The 18,769-nt window shown below is 58.9% G+C and overlaps 1 long non-coding RNA gene across 1 annotated transcript; it reads left to right on the top strand.

Moving 5' to 3' along the window:
• Positions 1–244: 244 nt before the first annotated feature.
• On the top strand, positions 245–5,768 carry LOC137145964 (uncharacterized). Its single transcript, XR_010917802.1, has 3 exons — positions 245–1,245; positions 1,594–1,671; positions 5,516–5,768. It is a non-coding gene; the product is annotated as an uncharacterized lncRNA (long non-coding RNA).
• Positions 5,769–18,769: the final 13,001 nt, after the last annotated feature.

Below are 18,769 nucleotides of genomic sequence, written 5' to 3'. Positions count from 1 at the left end.
GGTGATAAACGAGGGGCAGCGCCTGCTGCTCTCTAAGTTGCCTCCATTAGCCCGGCGCTGGGGGTCTGCGTTTTGTTACAGCCTCTGCACGGACCAGCCAAGGGCTCGGGAGCCTCCTCTGCCCCGGGCCAGCACGTCACGGCGAGGAGGGGCCGGGCCCTGTGGGCAGCCTCCCCATTGGAGGGTGGGGGTGGCTGAGCCGGCCCCCTGAGCCCCGGCCCGGGCCCCGGCTGCCCTACCAGAAATAGCAATGTATGAAGGGAAGGCTCGGGGGAGGCTACTTCCCTGGAGAGCGCAGCCCGGGCCCCGACCCCGGCCTGGCGCCCCCGCGCCGGGCACAGCCTGCGGGGCCCGCTCCCGGGAGCGGGGGACGGGTCAGGGATCCCGGCTGTGCGGAGGCCAGCGGTGCGCCCGAGACACGGCGGGCGCCGCCCCCGCTCCTGTCATTGCTAAGTACCTGTAGGTAGGTCCGCACATCACACCGGGGCCTGTCCCGGGCCTGTGCCGGCTTCTGTCCTGCCCCGCGCCCCTTCTTCTCCCTCCCGCCAGGGAGTCTCTCCTGGGCCTGCCTCGGGTGAAGGCAGACGCCCTGTTCCCTGGCGGGAGCGCAGCGGTGCTCAGACAGGTGAGGGCCTGTCGGGGGCGGGGATCCCCGCGGAGATTCCCACCTGGGAACTCCCCAAACGCCCTCAGGAGACCGAAGGGGCGACATGGCCAGATCGCAGCCGGGGCAGTTTTCAAACCAAAGGGTGAAATCCCGGCTCCACCGATGGCAAAACTCCCCCGGCCGCCCGGGCCTGGATCCTGCCTGCTGTGCGTTGGCCCAGCTGCGGCGACTTCCAGGGAAGGCTCTTGATTTACATCCGCGAGAATCTGGCCTCGGCTCCCTGCACCCTGCGCGGCGGTGGGATCCGGTTCGCCCCCGAGAACGATCCAGAGGGGAACGCCACGGTCCAGGGCAGCACAGGAAAGCCAGGCCGCAGAGCCGATCTGCGCCGGCGGCCGGGCGCGGGGCCGGGCCGGGGGATCCTGGCCCCTCAGCCAACGAACCAACTCTTTGCAGGGAAACCCTGGACCGGCGCCGGGCGGCCCCGCGTGGTTTGTCGGTCCGCGTTCGTTCCACGAGCGGCAGGAGGGGAGCGGCAGCGTGTCCCGGCGCCACGAGAGATGGAACCAAATGGGGGAATTAAAGCCCGGCGGGAATCGCTGCAAACGGAGACGTGGAAAATAATCGTCTTCTCGCCCGTGAGTTATCGCCGAGCGCGGCCGAATACCGGCCCCGCAACCCCCGCCGGGCCACGGGACGGATCCTGCCGGGGAGGAAAGGCCCCAGACTGCGCAGGAGGGGCCCAGTTGTCCCGTCAGCCCGCTGGTGTCTAGCGCGCGTTAGGCAGAACGGAATCGCGGCCTGGCGGCCTGGCCCGGGGCGCGGGCAGGGGGTCGGGACCCCCGCCGCCGAGCGGCCTCCCCGCCGGCTAGTTCTGTGTTTTCGGGGCCGGGCAGCCGCTGTCTGCAAAATAAAAGGGAAAAGCAGAGGGGGAAAAATCACCGCGCGGAGATTTCGTTTTAATTACAAATTATTTTCCTCTGCAGGCCCCGTGGAAATCGAAACGGTGACCCCGAAAGCGGATCCGGCGGCGCGGGCGGAGCCGGGCGCAGACTGCGGCCCGGGTGAGTAACCCGCACACTCGGGGGGCACCTCGCGCGCTTTGCCGTCCGCGTTTCAGCCCCGAAACTCGGGGAGACGAATCGCGCCCGCCCGGCCCGGCTTCGTTTTGTTTCGATTCCTTTCTCCATCGGGTGTTTGCTCCTTTCCCGATAATTTCCTTGTGGTTTCCCCGGCCCTGGGCCCTGTCGGCTCTGACCCTCCCGCCAGCTCCGCTCCTGTTTGTGTACAAAGAAATCGCAGCAGCCGGGAAGATTCTGCTGGGTATTTACACGTAAAAGCGAAATCGAATTTACTGGGGCGCCGCCTCCCAGCCTGTGCCGGTCTGTCGGGGTGGTCGCCGATAGTTGAGGCTAATTTATATCTACAGTATTTGGCTGCAATGATCGATTCCAATCCCTAGTTTCAGCCTAGACCGTTTGGACCCGACACGGGACCTACGCCGCGCGCGGCGGGGCAATTCCGCGGCCGGCGCTGGCTGGGAGCGGCGGGGAATTTGTGCAGCCCGCGGGGCGCGCAGGAGCCGGGATCGATGAGGCTGCCGATAAAATCGATCCGGCGCAGGTAGCCGGCCCGGCGCGAACTTTCCCGCTCCCTTCTTTGCGTGCGGCGCCGCTCGAACGGAGAGACACCGGCGTTTACACGGTGTTTCCCTTCGGTTCCACGCCGAGGCGAGCTCACCTCCCCGGGGCAGTGACCGGGCTCCTTGCGGGCCTCTGCCCGGATCGGGCCCCCTCCCATTAACATGAGGCCGGGGCCGGGGCCGGCTCCTGAGCGCTGGGCAGCTGTGGCGAGGGGTGAAATCCGGGCCTGTTGCCTCCCCGTGACTTCCGCGGGGCAGGATTTCGCCGGAGAGGCGCCGGGCATCCCAGGTGCAGAGTCCCGGAGCCGGCCCGAGGGGAAGAGCCCAGAGCCGCCGCCCGGTCTGCAGCGCACAGGAGAGGCCTGGGCAGGCCGGGAGCGCCCCGAGCCGGGTCCCCGAGCCCTGCAGGGGCCCATCGCTGGAGGGGGGGGCAGTGGCAGGCGCACGGGGCAGGCCTGGCTGAGCGGAGGGTAGCTGCCTCGGCGTGGGTGACGAGCAGACATCCCGCGGCCTCCCACAGTCTCTGGCCCCGGGGCTCCCACGCGTGTCCCGCGAAGCTTCCGGCCTTCCCCGCGCGGATCCACAGGCAGGATCGCAGCGCTGCGGAGTCAGGGGCTCCTTCCCCCGCGGCGCGCAGCGACCCCCGCCGCCTTGTGCTTGGTGCCGGCCCGTTGCCCCCGACCCTCAGGCCGCAGCGAGGCGAGGAGTCTGGACACGCCCTGGCGAGGGGAGCGTTGTGGCCCACGCTGGGGCTCCGGGCGGGCCGTGCCCGGGGCGCGGGGAAAGCCCGGGCAGCGCCCTGTGGCCAAACCGATCCCGTCTCCCCTGTGGCCTCGATTCATGGCGCCTTAGCGGTGTTAGGGCCGCCTGGGGAGCCTGCCCTGGCCTGCCCTGGCCCGGCCTCTCTTTTCCCGGGGCCTGCCGAGAGCTCGGCGCCTCTGGGCACGTTCCGGGCGGTCTGTGGCTAGCAATCGCGCCGGAGGCTGGGGCCCGGGAGGCGTTCGGCATCCCAGCAAGCGCTCAACCTCGGCCCCCTGGTCCCGCCCGGCCCTGGTCTGGGGAGAGATCCAGGCCCGCTGGAGATCGGGGCCTACTCTGCGTAAAAGGCCCAAATCTCTGGGCCGTGGCTCTGGGCAGGGCCCGGCCAGGGACTGGGTAGAACTCCCAGGGAGGCAGGAGCCCCTGAGCTATGGGGGTAACTGGGGGAGCCCAGCGCCTCTCCGCGGGGGCCAGGGCTCGATCCGCGGATGGATCCAGCCCAGTAAATGGCTTTGGTGCAAAGACCGGAATCTGGCCGGCTCCTCGGAGCCTGGTTCCGCCCGCGGGGAGAACTGGGGAGGGGGCAGGTTAAAATCACCCTCCTCGGCACCAGGCTTGTTCGCAGGCCCAGCGCCCATCTCTTGCCCTGGGGCTTTTCCGGGCTAGACCCGCTGGGCCCGGCCGCCCCGTGACTCTCCCGTTCCCCGCGCGAGCCGCCGCTCACTTTCCCCTTCCCGGTTATTGTCCGGTTTTGTGTGAATTTAAAACCGTCCCTCCGCTCCCTCCCCCGGCCGGGCCAGGCGGGCAGAGCGCGCAGGGCCCGGGAAGGGAGCGGCTGACCCGGCGGGCGAGGGACTCTCTTTGTTTTAGCCTAAGCAACGTGGAGGCCCGCGAAGGCAGCGGCGGGGCGAGCCGCGCCGCGCCGAGCTGCGGGCTGGGGCTCTCGGGGCGCGCACAGAGCTACCCGCGGCGGTGCCTTGGAGGGGGCGGGCGGTGCGGACCCGCGGGGCGGGCGGTGCACCGGGGCATGGAGGATCCCAGCAACCTCATTACTAAGCGGGCGGGTAGAGCCGGCCCGCCTGGATCTCCCGGGAGCCGATTCGTTCGGCTTCATCCCGGGAGCAGGGGCCTGTGTCCACTGCAGGGGGCTGCGCCGGGGCCGTTTCGTTCCCCAGTCCCCAGGGCTCGGCGGTGGCGACGCAGACGCGGCTCAGCCCCGGGCGGGGGTTCCACTTCCTTCCTCCTTTGGTTTAAAACCACCCCGAGGCGAGCCGGTCCCCCGGGAGCGGCGTCGCCTGGCGGATCGGACCCCGCCGGGGCAGGCGTTCGCTCCGCCGGCTCCCTCTGGGCCGCAGAGTGGGAAAGGAAACCTGCGATTTACTCGGGACCGAGCGCGGCGACGGGAAGGGCTGCGGGGCCCGGAGCCAGCGGCTTGGCCGGGGGCTTCCCTTTGTGTCCAGCGTGTGCTGGGACCCGACCCCGGCTGCGGGGAACCGGCTGGGACACTGCGGTGACCCCCGGCGCATAGGGCCCCAGGCGGAAACGCCAGTCGCTTCTGTGCTTCGCTTCCCAGAGTTGTTGGGCTTTGAAATCCCGAGAGTCCCGATTCCCCCAAAACGCCCAAATAAGGGAAAAGGAGCGCGGCCCTGCCGGCTCGCACGGCGCGGGGAGGGGGACATGCAGCCCCTGCCTTCGGCTCCTCGCGGGCCTGCCCCGGAGCAGGGGGCAAGCCCAGGCCCGGAGGGAGCACGCGGGAGCAACGCGCTGCAGGGAAGCACCGGAGGCCGAGCCGGGTTTCCGCAGGCCCCCAGCACCGACCGGTCCTCGCAGCTTTGCGCTGGGGCCTGGCCCCGGCGGGCGCGGTGCCCGGGTGCTGAGAGCGCGCACAGAGCCAGCGAGGGAGGGAGACGTGCTGGGACGGGCAGTCCCTGGGCTGCGCCAGCGATCGGGAGCCGGGGGCAGCTCCGCGGAGCCCACTAGGGTGTCCTGGGCTGGGGGGTCGGGAGGGACCCATGGGAAGTAAGCCTCGCGTGGGTTCCCTCTGCCTTGCCTGTTTAGATGGACACTCCGTGGGGCCAGGGCTGGCTGTGGTCCTGCAGGGGTGAGAGCCCAGCGCGCCGGGCAGGGCCCCGTCCGCTCTTTCCGATACCAGCCGCTCATCAATAAACCCGCGGGGCGCGGACAGGCCGGGTGGGGCGGGGGCTCTGGCCGAGGGAGGGAGTCGGGGGGCTCTGGCTGCGAGGTTCTTGTGACACTAGGGGCCGTGGGATCTTTGGGGGAGCGGCAGGGGCCTGCCACTGTCTGCGGGACGATTAGGGGCGCCCCTGTGCGTGAGGAGTGCGGAGGAGCTGGGGGGGGCGGGTTAAAGCTGCAGGCGGTTTGTACCCGCGGGCTGCGCCAGCCCGGGGCTTTCCCCAGCCGGCGGGGCTCGGGTTGCGGGGCTGGCTGCGCCGTTAATGGTTATTGTATGTATATCATTAGCGGCGCCCCCTGCGCTCTGTTTACAGCCCGGCCTTGTTGTCCCAGCCGCGTCTCCGCTCTGTTTAGACAGGGGATTATTGTAATGGATGGAGCTCGCTCTGCGGATGCTGCGCCCGGAGCCAAGACCCAGCAAACAGCCCGGGGGGCCCCGCCCAGCAGCGGAGGCGCTGGAGACCCCGGGGAGGCGCTGGCGCCGCTGGGAAAACGTTTCCCTTCCCGCTGGAACCCGGGAACCAGGGTGCCACGGGCCGGCCCAGCCCGGCTGCAGGGAAGCTTTCAGGGCCCACGGCCTGGGAGATGGGATCTCTCCGGCGGGGCTGCTAATTGCTCCATTAGTCCCCGGGGCCGGGGCTGAGTGCGCTAATGGCTGTAAACAAACAAACACATTAATCCGGCGCTGTCAGCTCCCAGCCGCTGCCTTTGATCTTCGCCTGTCCTGGCGGGTGGGTCGCTGCAGAGTCGTCTCATTATCCCGTAATCCCGACCAGCCCCCCCCGCCCGGCTCCGGGGACCGGGACTGGCTGAGGAATTCCCCCGGTTCACTTTAGTTTAACCAGGGGCTCTTCGCAGCGAGTGGGATGGGGGGTGGCCAGGGCTGTGTCAGTCTCTTCACCCAGCTGCTGCTCTGCCGCCAGCCCTCTCCCGACGGGGCTCCCGCATCTGCCGCCGGCGGCCACGTGCGAGTGACGCCCCGCGAGTCCCCAGGGGCGCGTGCCCAGGACGCTGCGCTGTAGCGCACCTCGGGCACCGCCCCGCGGCCTGGCATTGCACCTTTGCGCGCACACACACCTGCGTGCTCAGGGCCTGCCCGTCGTTTTTGTCTGCAGTGGGCGGGGTGAGCCCGGGCGCCAGACCTGGCTGTATGCGCCATGGTGCCACAGCGGGGCGCTGAGAGCAGCTCCCCGCCCCCGCAGGCTCGCAGGCACCTCAGGGCCGGGGAGCAGAACCCCACAGCAGGGACTAAGGTGCGGGATGGGGGAAGGAGGGTGCGCTGTGGGATGGCCGGGAAAGCTGCTGGGGAGCCCCCTTTCTTTGCGCCCCGGGCACTGCGCCCTGGCCTGGCCCGATCACTCCTCTCCTTGTGGAGCCTAGTCTCGGATGGGCCTGCCTGACCCCTCGGGGCAGAGACCGCGGGAGGGCACGTCTAGGGACCCAGGTCCGGCCGGAGCCTGGCCCCTCTGTCTCCTGCCTTCCGCTCCCACGGTGGATCCCGGGGTGTCTGTCGTCATCCCCGCCTGGCTGGGTGCGCTGGGAGAAAGATCCAAAGGGAGCTAGAGACTGGGACCCCGAGCAGGGCAATGTCCCGGCAGCGGGCTGCTGCGGGTACCCGGCCAGGCCCGTTTCCCCCCGGCTGTGCCGAGAGCTGCCCTCGCGCCCGGCTCTATTTACACAGAGCCTGCCCTAGTGTAAACGCTCCCGCTCCAGCGTTTATCTCAGGCCCCGTCTGTTTCTCGTTCTGTGTCAGCAGCGGCCTGATGAAAAATGGGCCTTTCCCGGGGGCTCTGGCCGCGCTGATTTATGTGGGAACCGCCGGGACCCGGGGTCCCCGGGACGCCCCCAGACGGCGCTTCCCCTTCCCCGGAGAGCTCCGGGACCCCGGCATGAAGGGGGTTGCTAGAGCCGGGACTCGGGGGCCCGTCTCTCATCAGCCCTGCCCCAGCCGGAGACCAGCTCCACTCTGCCTCTGACGCCACGTGCCCCGAAGCCGGAGCGGTGCCTCCCCACGCCCTGCTCTGCCCCAGGCGGCGAGGGGCGCCGTTGCCCCCTCGCTATAGGCGCAGGCCCCCTCTCTCCCCAGGCTTCCCGCGGCACCCCGGGCGCTGCCAGAGCGCTGCGCCTCCCGGGGAATCCGGGCGCAGGACGCGGGCTCCGGGCGTCCGGCTGCGGCAGCCAAGCGCAGACACGCGCCCGGGTGAGTCCGCACAGCTCCGCCAATCAGCCGCTGCTCCGCCGGCTCGCGCTCCTCTGCAAATGTCATTGGCCGGGGCATGAAAGCCGCAGGAGTTGGTCGGTGCGCGCGTCTCAGGGCCGCGGGTTCTGGGGCCGCGCGTGGACCCGGCCCGGCTCCCGCTGCCCGGGACCGGCTCCTTACCCCGCTCCCGGGGCGATCTTTACCGAGCCCCGTGAAGCAGCGAGAGTCGTTTCTCCCCGCAGCCTGGGGCCCCCGGAGCTGCCCGAGCAGGCGCAGCTGGGCCCCCGTTCCCATCCCGGCGCCAGGTAGAGGCTCTGATCTGCACAAGCGCTGCCGGTCCGAGCCCCCCCCCCCCTGCGCCCAGTGTGCGGCGCTGGCCAAGGCTGCGTCTGGCGCTGCCCCACGGAGCCTACAGGCTCGCTCCCGTGGGCAGGCTGGGGCCGGGCTGTCCTCTCTCCTTTGTGGGTGAGCTCAGCCCCCAGCCCCTGCTCCCCCCCCCCGGGCCGCAGGCGCGCCGCGGGGACTTTCGGACGCGGGCAGCCCCGTGGCGAAGCAACACCTTGTCGCTGTGGGTGACATTTCCCACTGCGGCGGGCTAGAGCTGCTGAACGGTGCCCGCTGGGCAGCCTCAGTCCCTGTGTCCCTGGAGCGGGCATGACGTGGGGCCTCAGCCCTGCCCAGACCGAGCGTCTCCGGGGCCCGGGCGGACAGCTGGGCACTCAGGCGGTTCTGGGCTGCAGACAATCCGTGCGGAGCCGGCGGTGCCTGCGGGACCCGGCCTCCTGCCCACCAGCGACTGGGCCGTGCCCGGGGCTGACCCAAACCTGCCGAGGTAGCCGGGCCTGTGGCCAGTCCAGGCTGTTACCAAACATCCAGTCTCTGCCCGCAGCCTGGCAGGAGAAGGGCCCGTGGAGAGCCTGGTCAAGGCTCCAGGATGCGCTGTCACCGCAGACCCGGCAGACGAGCGGTCCCCAGCCACCGCTCCCCAGCGTGCGGCGCCGCGCCCGCTCGCAGAGCCCGGGGAACGGCTCCTTGGTCTTGGTGCCAGGAGGAGGGAACGGAGCACGGGGAGAGGCTCCGCTGAGAACTGCAACCTTCCAACCGCAGGCCGGACTCTTGCTAGGACTGAGGAGGCCGGAGCGCTGAGGCCCTTCCAAGCCAAGCTTGCGGGGTCTGTAGAGAGGACAGGTCTGCAGACAAGGGACCTGTCCGAAAGCGGAGACCTCCCGCTAGGCAGCATCAGGTCAGCAACACCAGCCACGATCCCCAGCTCCCCTGGAGCGGGGAGTCCAGAGCGGTGCTGTCCTGCTCTGGGCAGGTGTGAAAGCTGCCCCCGAAGACACCGATCCAGGGGCAAATCCGCAGCAGATACAGAAGCAAGGCACCGCGGACACCATGTGATATCCCTGCCCCCCCTTGCCCCGGGCAGTCACCCAGCGAGTTGAATGAACCAGGAGAGTTCCCCTCTGTCAGTGGATAAATTACACTGCTTTTAAACAGCGACAGAGTCACACCCCACCACCCCTGCCTCCCGCGGGGCTCGAGCCGCTTTAGTGACACGTTCTATCGCGCGGCTGCTTTCAGAAACTCTGCTGTGCGTGGGGCGGTCCGGTGAACAGCAGAACAGGCCCTACGCACAGCAGAGAGACGGCTGGACAGAAAGCCGGGGGGGGATTACAGCAGATTACAGGGCTGCCGGGATACCCGCCCCATCGCTGCCCTCCGCAGGGCAGACAGACTCACGGCTGCGGCGCACAGCGCACCCATGGTTCCGGATGGTCAAACCTTAGTTCCTTCCTCGGCAGAAAGAAGTTCCTGCAAGGACGGGAATATTTGTGTTCGGTTGGAATTATTCACGCCTTCCTCTCCCGCTTTCCCATGGAAAATCAGAAATGAACTATTTCGAAATGAACAATTTGCTTGCGATTTTCAGGAGTTATTTCCCCCTTTCCCCCTTGTCTATCCCCCTCCCAGCCTTTTTCTTTCACTGAGAGAGGGACAATTTACAAACGCACGAACTATTCTTCACGCTTTTCCAGTGGGGAAAAAGGTGGGACGAGGAAAGTAGGGGAAATCCTCTCACTTTTATGTGCCAGGCCCCCCCCCCCCCGCTGAATTGTGGGCGCGGGGGGGGGAGGGGAGGCAGGGCAGAGAATCGCCTCTTATTTTTTCCACTTTTCCAAGAGGAAGAAGGAAAAAGGTGAGGAGAAAAGTTGTTTTCCAGCCTGGCTAATGGTTTGACTCCTTCCATTTCTAACGGGGGCGGGGTGAGCTAAAAACAAAGGAAGGTGGGGTTCGCCCCCGGACTCCAAATAACGAAGGGCAAAGACTTCTTGGATTTTTCTCAGGAAATGTTCATGTCAATTTTCTGACAATTATTTTTTCACAAACATGGTTTTAAACTAAAACTTCACTTTTTGACAACAAAAACCTGCGTCTAAAATGTCCATGATCCCCCACTAGCCAGCGGGGCAAGCCCTCTGCCCCAGCACCTGGTCTCAGTCACTGGATGGGGGAGATGGAGGGCCAGGGAGGAAGCCTCGCCCCAGTCCCGGGACAGTTGTGGAGCTGCTCCATGGAGGCTGCTGTGGCCTAGAGGAGAGCTGGGAAGATTGGCATAGTAGGAGATGTTCTGGCTCCACCCCTCCCTTCCCGGCCCCTGACCCCTGCTGCCAGCTCTCCCCGGTGCAGAGCCATGCGGGGAGCGTGTACTTAGCGAGGTTCTGCACCAGGCAGGGGGAGTGGATACTCGGGGTGGCCCCTGCCTCTAGCCCCGCATGTATGCAAGGTGACCACACTGGTTCTACTGTCCTGGGAACTGCTGTAGCCATGGAGAAGGGGCCTGGATTTGCCCCAAGGGACCATATCTTTTGTATTTTACTATTCATGTTTTATTTTCTTTATTATGTGATTGAGCATGAACGCCAGAACATGATTCCTGTTTGTCTGTGGAGTGAATTTTCCTCCCTCCCTGGATTGGCTAATTATTATTTTTGTTTTGAGACCTTTGCAGGTTTGTGAATACACCCCGAAATGACGCGTACACCAGAAAACATCTTCTGTTGACAGAGAGATCTGAACTCTCCAGTGTCCTGGGAACCCGATGAGCTTCAGTGCAAGGCGTCAGGGTCTGATCTGAAGGGTGCTGGGCACCTGTGAGCGTCCAGTGAAGTCAGCGCTCAGCACGTCGTTGAACAAGAGCAGTTCATGCCAGAACCCTGGGGTGAGGGATCGTGTACAGAAAGGGAAGTCTGGTAGATCTAAACTCTGAGGGGAAAAGTACATACGAGATAAAATACGACTTTATTCCAGGGCTGGCTGGGACCTCTGAAACTCAGGCAGACCTGACGCGTCAAGCTGAACGGGAGCCAATTCACAGGAGTGGGCAAAGGTCACACTGTATCTGAGGCAATGCAGGATAGGAAATGCCTTTGCCAAGGAGCTGCTGCTGCCTGTTTTATAGGGCACCTTTCATGTGCAACGTACAGCCAGGCTTCCCAGTCACCCATCTGCACAATGCAGCCCTGGAATGATGGACTATTAAAGGATAGTAAAACTATTCCACCGCTGAAGGAAAATCTCCAATAAATCACATTTTACTGCTCGTTAGGGGGGAGCGCTCCAGTCTCTGGCCCCCGCTGGCAGACACCACCGCTACAAACACACATGCAGCCATTCACTTCAGTCCTTTGTTCATGGTTTAAAGGCCACTGCTACACTCTTGTGTCTGTTCAGAGGTTAAGAATCATGGCTGAAATTCGTCCCTGAGCAGCACGTGGCTTATGCATCACTGAAACCCACAGGCCTATGTACCACTCATATCCCACTTAAGCCTGCAGGACAGCAGGCCTCCTCACGTGAGCACGGCAGGATTAGGCCCTGTGTTTGTATCTGTTGTAAAGAATGGACCAATTAAAATTAAGCCAATTAAATTTTAACAGATCTGGTGAGCCTTTTATTGCTTAATAAACATTGAGGTTTAACTCTGTCAGAGTTTGCTGTGTATATACATCATTGAATGAATTCTTGCTGTCCGTGTGGCTTAGCGCTTCCTTTCCCAAGACCTCCCTGTCTGGTCATTTGGGTTCATCTTGCTGATGAGTCTATGGTGCTGGAAGAGCAACTGCAATTTGGTTTTCAATCAAGTTCATGGCCTGAGCTCTGTGTCTTGCTGCGTGTGCTGCTTTCTCTTGGATGTGAGGTTTGTCCCAGGGCGACTTTCCACCAGTTGCTTGGTGACTTTTTGCTCCCTTGTTCTCTTGAGATGTTTGATGCTCCCCAGGGTACCTGTTCGAAGGCATGCATGCTTGTGATGTGAGAGCAGCTGTGTTGAGCGTATGTGTTGGGTGATGGCCTGTGCCCCATCTTGCAAACAGAGCGGATAAGCTGTCTCCTTAGGAGAGCTGCGTGGCAGTTAGTGTCATAACTTCTCCTAGTGCTTAATCAAGATCCTGATGACTGCCAAGTTCATCTGTTGCCATGTGGGTGAGCTCACACTTTGGATTGCTTAACCCAGTGTGACAAAGTGGGAATTGTCTGTAATATTTTTATGATTCTTATGGGTGCTTCAGTTTCCCTCTGTACTTTGCATTGCTCCCAGTGGTTGCAGAAGGGTTATGCTTTGGGTCACCTAACTATCCGGGGTGGAAAGACTGGGTTATGAAAGAACTGACTGGAAACTCAGGCATGTGAGTGCAGCATGGCTCTGTGGGCTACAGCAGGGGGATAACGGCCTTTGGAGAGACTCAGCAGCTCTCGCCTGGGCTTGACAAAGAGGGAGAAAACCAAACACGGATTCCACAGCAGTTTGGCTTGTCCAGGATGGGCTATGTCCTAACTTTTGCTTCTCTGTGCTAACCTAAGGACTCTCGGTGCTGTGTTCCAGTCGGCTGTAATAAATCCTCCGTTTTGAAACGGCTGTCAGGAGTCACTGCAAATGCCTGCCGAGGTGCCTGAGGTCCCTGAGGAGGGTCAAAGTCTCTGTCCAGGAGTCCTGTGTAGGACTCGCTGGGCAGAGCTCATGTGACGCAGGAGTGCTGGAGCCTACCCTTAAGGACTAGTGGGACACCTTGGGCGTCTGGCTCACTGGAAAGGTTCCTCCAAGGAACCGTTGAAAAGCTGGGGCCCAGCACAGATCCTGTGGTTCTGTGAGACCTGCGTTTTGATACATTTGCATAAATTTCTACCTCAACGTCTGAACAGCCAGACCTGTTTTCAAACCAATTTAACTGTGTGTGGATTTTAAAGAGAATGCAAAATTCAGCTTTAAGGAGAAACTGTGTTGCAACACTGACTGTGGTGTAGCTATAGGGGCCCATAATATGTATGTGACCCAGTCTGCGTTTAGGCCTTTACTCTGCGTCACACTCAATGTGGTCTACACGGCAAAGTTTTGTTGATAGAAATGGTTTTTTGTGGCCACAGTTCTGGATGTGGACACATGCAAAATTGACGTAAACTGGCAAAGCCCAGCCTTTCTGTTACCCAAATAAACCACCACGCCAGCCGACACACTTCCGCCCACCAACACAAAGGCAGCGTAGATGCTGCATTACCTGTGCTGATTAAAACAGTCCTTCAGCAACAATCCCACAATGCCTCTGTCCCCACGGCAATAACCACACTCGTTACAATTTTGACCTCCATTGCTCAGGGGCCAGAGAGACTGGAAGCCCCCCACTGCTCTCTTTGAAATCCCCAGTGCATTTTGGAAATGCCTCTTTTCCTTGCTCCTTTTTTATCCCATCTTTGAGAGCAGACAGGCATTGCTCAGCACACAGCTAGAGGTGCAGCTAAACCTGAGACACCTGCCTGGGCCAGGACAGAGAGCATGACTTTCCTGTCCAGGAATTAGTCACTGGAATCCTTTTAAAGCCCATATCTGCTTCAGTCTGCGGAGGGTCCCTGCTGGTGTTTGGTCTCATGCCCTCCAAGGGGGATGTGCAGCTGGAGGCTGTTGTCTCTCTTCATATTCTGCTGCTGTGATGCGCTGCCAATATGTTCTCAGAGAGCTCCCCCAGCATGGCACAAACCCCGTCTGCCAGACTTCATGTGTGGTTCTGAGGTGTCGGGCGAGGGACTATGGAAACCAGGCCTTTTTGTTTCCTCCTTAGCTGCTAAAGATTTTTAAGGAAGGAGGTGGCGTTGCAGGGCAAACAGACTCATCTGAACAGTATCTTGCTGGAAATGTGTTTACTTGGTTCCCAACCATCAGTGAGCGTGCTGGGCTTCCATACCACTGCACTCAGCTCAATTTGTGCTATCTGAAATGGGTTGGTGGGGGAGTGGGTGGGGACTGAGACGTGCTGAAGGGAATTTAGGGAAAACCTGGTCCTATGGTTGGCTCGTGAAGCTGGCGAACTTGGCCCATGGCTATTCAGTGTGTGCTTTGCTTGTGCCTTTTTAATAAGCAATCTTGTGGCTTTTGTTGGGTCCCTGTTGCTGTTTGTGCTGTTCTCTCTCCTCAGCTCACAGCCCGGAGGCTGATGAGTGCAGTATAAATAGACAGATCAGATTGTGAGTCACTTACACAGCCAGGTGGGGGGAGATTTGAAAACTTCTGTAAAGCGTTACCCTCAAAGTTTTTCTACAGACCCTAGTTGTAATTACCAAGCAACCATTGTTAATGTAACGGGCCGTAGACAACTTTTAAATATTTTTTTTGGGGGGGGCTAAAGTTACACAATAATAAAACACTAGTTAATGAATATTGCTGCAGGGAGCAGTTTTGTACCATAACTAAATGGATCCACTTTTTGTTAAATGAGCTTCTGGTCCCAACTTCGTGTTTCTCAGGGTCAGTCTAGAATAATCCCTGACGTGGGCCTGTCCAGCCTTCTTTGAAATATGTCAGATTTTGGGGCTCCCACCATGGGATAGAGAACTCATTTTACCAAATTTAAAACAGCTAGGCCAAATTCAGCCTGAGATTCATGCCACTGCCGGCCGCAGGGAAGATTCTAGATTAATAACAGAACATGCGCTTGTCAGGCTTTGGCTCTGTTTTGCTAAGGTGAGACACTGCTGGTTTTTTTACTCCCAACTTTATCCTAGGAACAGGTAAAGAATGAATTTCAAGCAAAGATCTGTATTGTTTGCATAGCACAGACTTCCCATTAGTAAGACGTGTGCTTTTAAATTACATCTCCCTTGAAAAGCAATGGCTCAACTTAAAGGAAGAGATACCAGGCGTTGAGGAGGGCTCGGAACATGCCAAGGTTAGTCGCGCAAAGGGAAGGGAAAAGAGTGGAGAGGAAGGAACAGAGCTCATTGTAGGGGACCGAGTGGAATGGAGCCCGCGGGTGGGCTGGGATGCAGCTGGGCAGTGGCACCGCCAGCCTCCCTCTCTTGTCTTGGCAATGTGCATCCCTTCGATAGGGAGGAACCTCCTCTAGAGGCTGTTCAGGGTGTGGCCATGCAGTGGCAGCCAGAGAGGGAGGTTGTTGGTGTGGACGCTGGTGGAAAAGAGACTGAACGGGGATCCAGGACTCATGGCACGTGGGCCCCTTGAGCGACCCGGCTTTGCATCTACAAAACCAGAGCAGTGAGTGCTGGGAGAGCTGGGCCCAGTGTCTCGCAGGTACCCTGCCCCTTCCTCAGGCGAGCTGGGCCCAAACACCCCTCCCTGCTCGACTCCACACACACGCAGTACCTGTGTGTACAGCCAAACAAGCATGGCTCGCACACGTACGCACAATGCACACGCCCTGCTGACGGGCTGGAAAGTACAAGCCATGTCCTTGCGCTGACCTTTGGGTGACCTTCCAGTAACGTTCTTGAAGGCATTGGAAAGGATTTCTCATTGTGCAGTCTCAGGGCTTCCAGGGAATTAGTCAGCAGGCTGGAATTGTGCTCTGTGTATGTGACCCCTCCTGCTTCCCCCAGCCCCCCCCACCTCTCCCATCGCTGGAGCCGGATCGGACCAACAGATATGTTGCCAGGGTGACAGCGAGGTGTGATGGATGGACAGAGAGTGGCTGCGGAGTGGCAGGGCCGCTGGTCAGTAACCCAGGGCTCTGTTTATAAGAAGGAAGAGGCTGTTTCCTGGAGCTAACATAATGCAGCTCTAAAAAAGGCAGGGGAAATACATCATGCAAGGAGAGTGCAGCCATGGGAGGGGAGGGCTGCTGGGGCGCCCAGCACCAGAGAGAGCCTCCAGGTCAAGGTGCCTTTGACAGGGCCTTTTTTATAGGCCCTTCGCGTGAGAGTTTGCTGCTGTTTCTCTGTAGCCCTGACAGCCGCTCAAGGCCCAACCGGGGTTCGGGGAGGGTCTAATCTAAACCGCCACTTTCCAGCCCTTCAGCGCAGGCCCCGCTGATTTATTTAGAAAATAAATAACAAACGCTGACTATTGTCTAAGTGCTGTAACGTGACAGTCCCCCCATTAGGAGCCGCCCCGCTCGGCTCTCGAAGGTGTTGGTGCCCAGGACAAAGGAGTTCAGCCGCCAAGGAAACAAGAAGATGAATGTACTGGGAAGGGAAAGTCTCATTCTCATCCTCCTCTACCTTCTCCCTGGTGAAAGGGTGACCCCGCTCAACCCTGCATCGGTCCCAAACACGAGGGGGGAGAAACCAAGCCCTGCCCGTAGACATAAGCGGCAGGAAGTTCCCCACTCCCTGCGTTACCATGTGTATCTGGTGTATTAACACAGTGCTAATCTCATTCCCACAGCCTCACAATGCCGAGGCGCCATTCACACACACAGACATAGACACCCGCGCTTCTTCTGCGGCGACTCGCTGCAAGTCTGGTTCCACATTTCAGCCCAATCCAGACTGGCTCGTCCCACAGACTCCGCAGAACAGACGGGAATTTTCTGTCCCATCTGTTTTCAATACCATGCCCACTGGGGGAGTAGCTGTCTGTGAATGCAGGGCTCACACTCGGGATTTCACCTGAGAAAGCTGAGATGAAGAAGACCTAGAGATCACCACTCTGTCTTCCAGGAGACTGGGCTGTGCAGTCTCCAGTCTGGTTTTAAATGTCCAAAGTAGCAGGTGTCCCCCACGTCCAGGGAGATAAATCCAGGCACTTCTCGCCAGGGGGAAGGCTTTTCTGATGCTCAGTCTCATTTTCCCTTTATAATTTTATCCCATGTAGCTCCTGGTTAAACCGCCTCACTCCGCCCTAAATAACTCCTCTCCCTCTCGAGTGGTGAACCCCTTCAGACGTTTGCCGCCTGTTCTCACCTCTCCCAGTGTTGCTGCGTGGCCAGACTAGACAGATTCGCTCTTTCTGTAACGTCCCTCCAGGCCCCTGATCAGTCTCGTGGCTCTTCGTGGCACCTCCTCTAATTTGTCAGCGTTGTCCTTGGAATTCATCAGCAGCCCAGCGATGTGGCCCTGCTCCTGGGCCCCCGAAGCTGGTGGCAAAACCCCCCACTGAAAGGATTTGGCCAATGGCTGTTCTGCGGTGGGACGCCTTTGTGTCCCTTTCCCTTGAGCTTGTCTGTCTGTTCATACTGGGCACACAACCCTGGTGTGTGAACACCTCATGGTACGTGCAGCCTCCTACTGGCATGGGCCTTTCTTTGCAGGCCTGCCCATCGCTCACTCCGTGTAGCCTGCTGTCCCCTCGGGCTTGCTGTTCAGCCCCCATGAGCTCAGCTGCGCAATGTTTTCCCCACAAAACTTGAAATTGTAATTTGAAATTTTTTATTTACATTTTTTTCAATTTTTCATGGGGAAATTTTACAATTAAATCTTATTTTTCATTTTGTTTCAGTTCCCATAACACTTACTTCAATTTCAATTTTTTTTTCACTTTGATTACGTTTTTTAAAGCTGAAAAACAGTTGACATTTTGAAATTCTGATTTTTTGGGTTTTTTTCCATTTTACTTTCTTTTTTATTTTTTTCTTTTCTTCCCCCACCTCCCCCATCTGCCCTTTTTGTCCTAATGCAGCAGACGGAATGATGTCTGAGGGTTGGATTTTTTTTTACTGCTTTGTAACTTTTCCAAAGTTGGAGACATTTAGAAAAGTGACAGTGAAAAAAAATGAAAAATTGAAAGAAAAAAACCAACAACCTAAACCATGGACATTATTCACTCTGCTGCATTCTGGGACAGAAAGGGGAAAAATCCAACATTTTTAAATTTTGAAAAGCTTTTGAAACTGAAACAAAACACAATTTTTTTATTTGAAATCAATTGAAAATTTTTGTTTCAAAATTTTATGTAGAAAAATTGAACCATTTAATTGAAAAATGTATTTTTATTATGGATGTTTTCAATGAAATCTCATTTTCGGTAGGAACATTTTTTTAGTCAGAAAATTCTGACCGACGTTAATAACAATGCTATGTGTCCCAGGCTTCTCCGTCCCCCTGAGTATCTGGGCTTGGATTATTTCTTCTCAAATGCAGTAGCCACATTTCTTCCAAGCTGATTCTGATTTTTTTGCCCATGTTTTTAACCTCCGTAGCTCTGTTTGAATGAGGCCTGTGTCCTCAGTGTTGTTCATAACTGCACTTTTCTAGCTCAGGCATGGAGATTGTTTCTAACACCAATCCCTGAACAAGCTGAATATTATTTATTCAGTGATTTTTTTTCCCAGCATTAGAACAGCTTGAGAGCTGGCTGAGTACTAATTACTGAATCATTTTGATTTGGCCATCTCTAAGTGACACTCACCATTAGTCTTGGTTTAGGGTCTTTTACCCAGCTTCAGTTCACATCACTGTGTTCTTTAGCACATCAGTTGGAATTAACTTTTCAGCTTACATTCCATGAGGCAGTCGTGAATGAATTTCTAAATTTTAAAAAGTTTGCTGGTCGGACATATTCTTTACAGCTGTTGCCTATTGCTCATGGCTAGTATTCATTTCTATTTTGGTGGCACACAGAGGACAGTCAGAGATCAACGATCCTTCGTGCTAGTTGCTGTGCAGACGTATAAAAAGAGACACAATCTCTGGCCCTGAAGAGTTTAAAACAAGACCTCGCAAATGCATGTAACCAACAGGAAGAGAGCAGGGTGAAGGGGAGGGAGGCGGCGGGTGCTAAAATCACACACTAACATAATCTAACAATGAGAAACTATTATTTTAAAAACCATTGCCTATGACAACGTTTTCAACTATCGAGGTAGATTCATTCCCCCCTCACCCCCTTGTGAATATTTGTTCCACTCTCTTACTAGGGGTAGGAGTCAGCTCTGCCCGACAGCCAGAGCTCTTCTTTCAGCTGATGAAGATCCTTTCCAGTCTGTCAGGGTCTCCCAAGTTGGCCAAGATGTTTCTAAACGAATCGTCAGCGTGGGGCTCATGCCCTCACTACCCTGGCTGATGTGCATGTGGTTAGATTTCCTGAGGGTTCCCTTACCTGCCTTTTAGCCAGGGTTAGTCTGACAGGGTTTGCCTCACTTCC

The sequence above is a fragment of the Emydura macquarii genome, unplaced genomic scaffold (assembly GCF_026122565.2).
Source record: "Emydura macquarii macquarii isolate MOO-44397 ecotype Brisbane River unplaced genomic scaffold, CSIRO-AGI_Emac_v2 contig_3692, whole genome shotgun sequence".
NCBI classification, from domain to species: domain Eukaryota; kingdom Metazoa; phylum Chordata; order Testudines; family Chelidae; genus Emydura; species Emydura macquarii.
The sequence above is the reverse complement of the archived record's forward strand: the minus strand, read 5'-3'. Positions and strand labels throughout refer to the sequence as shown.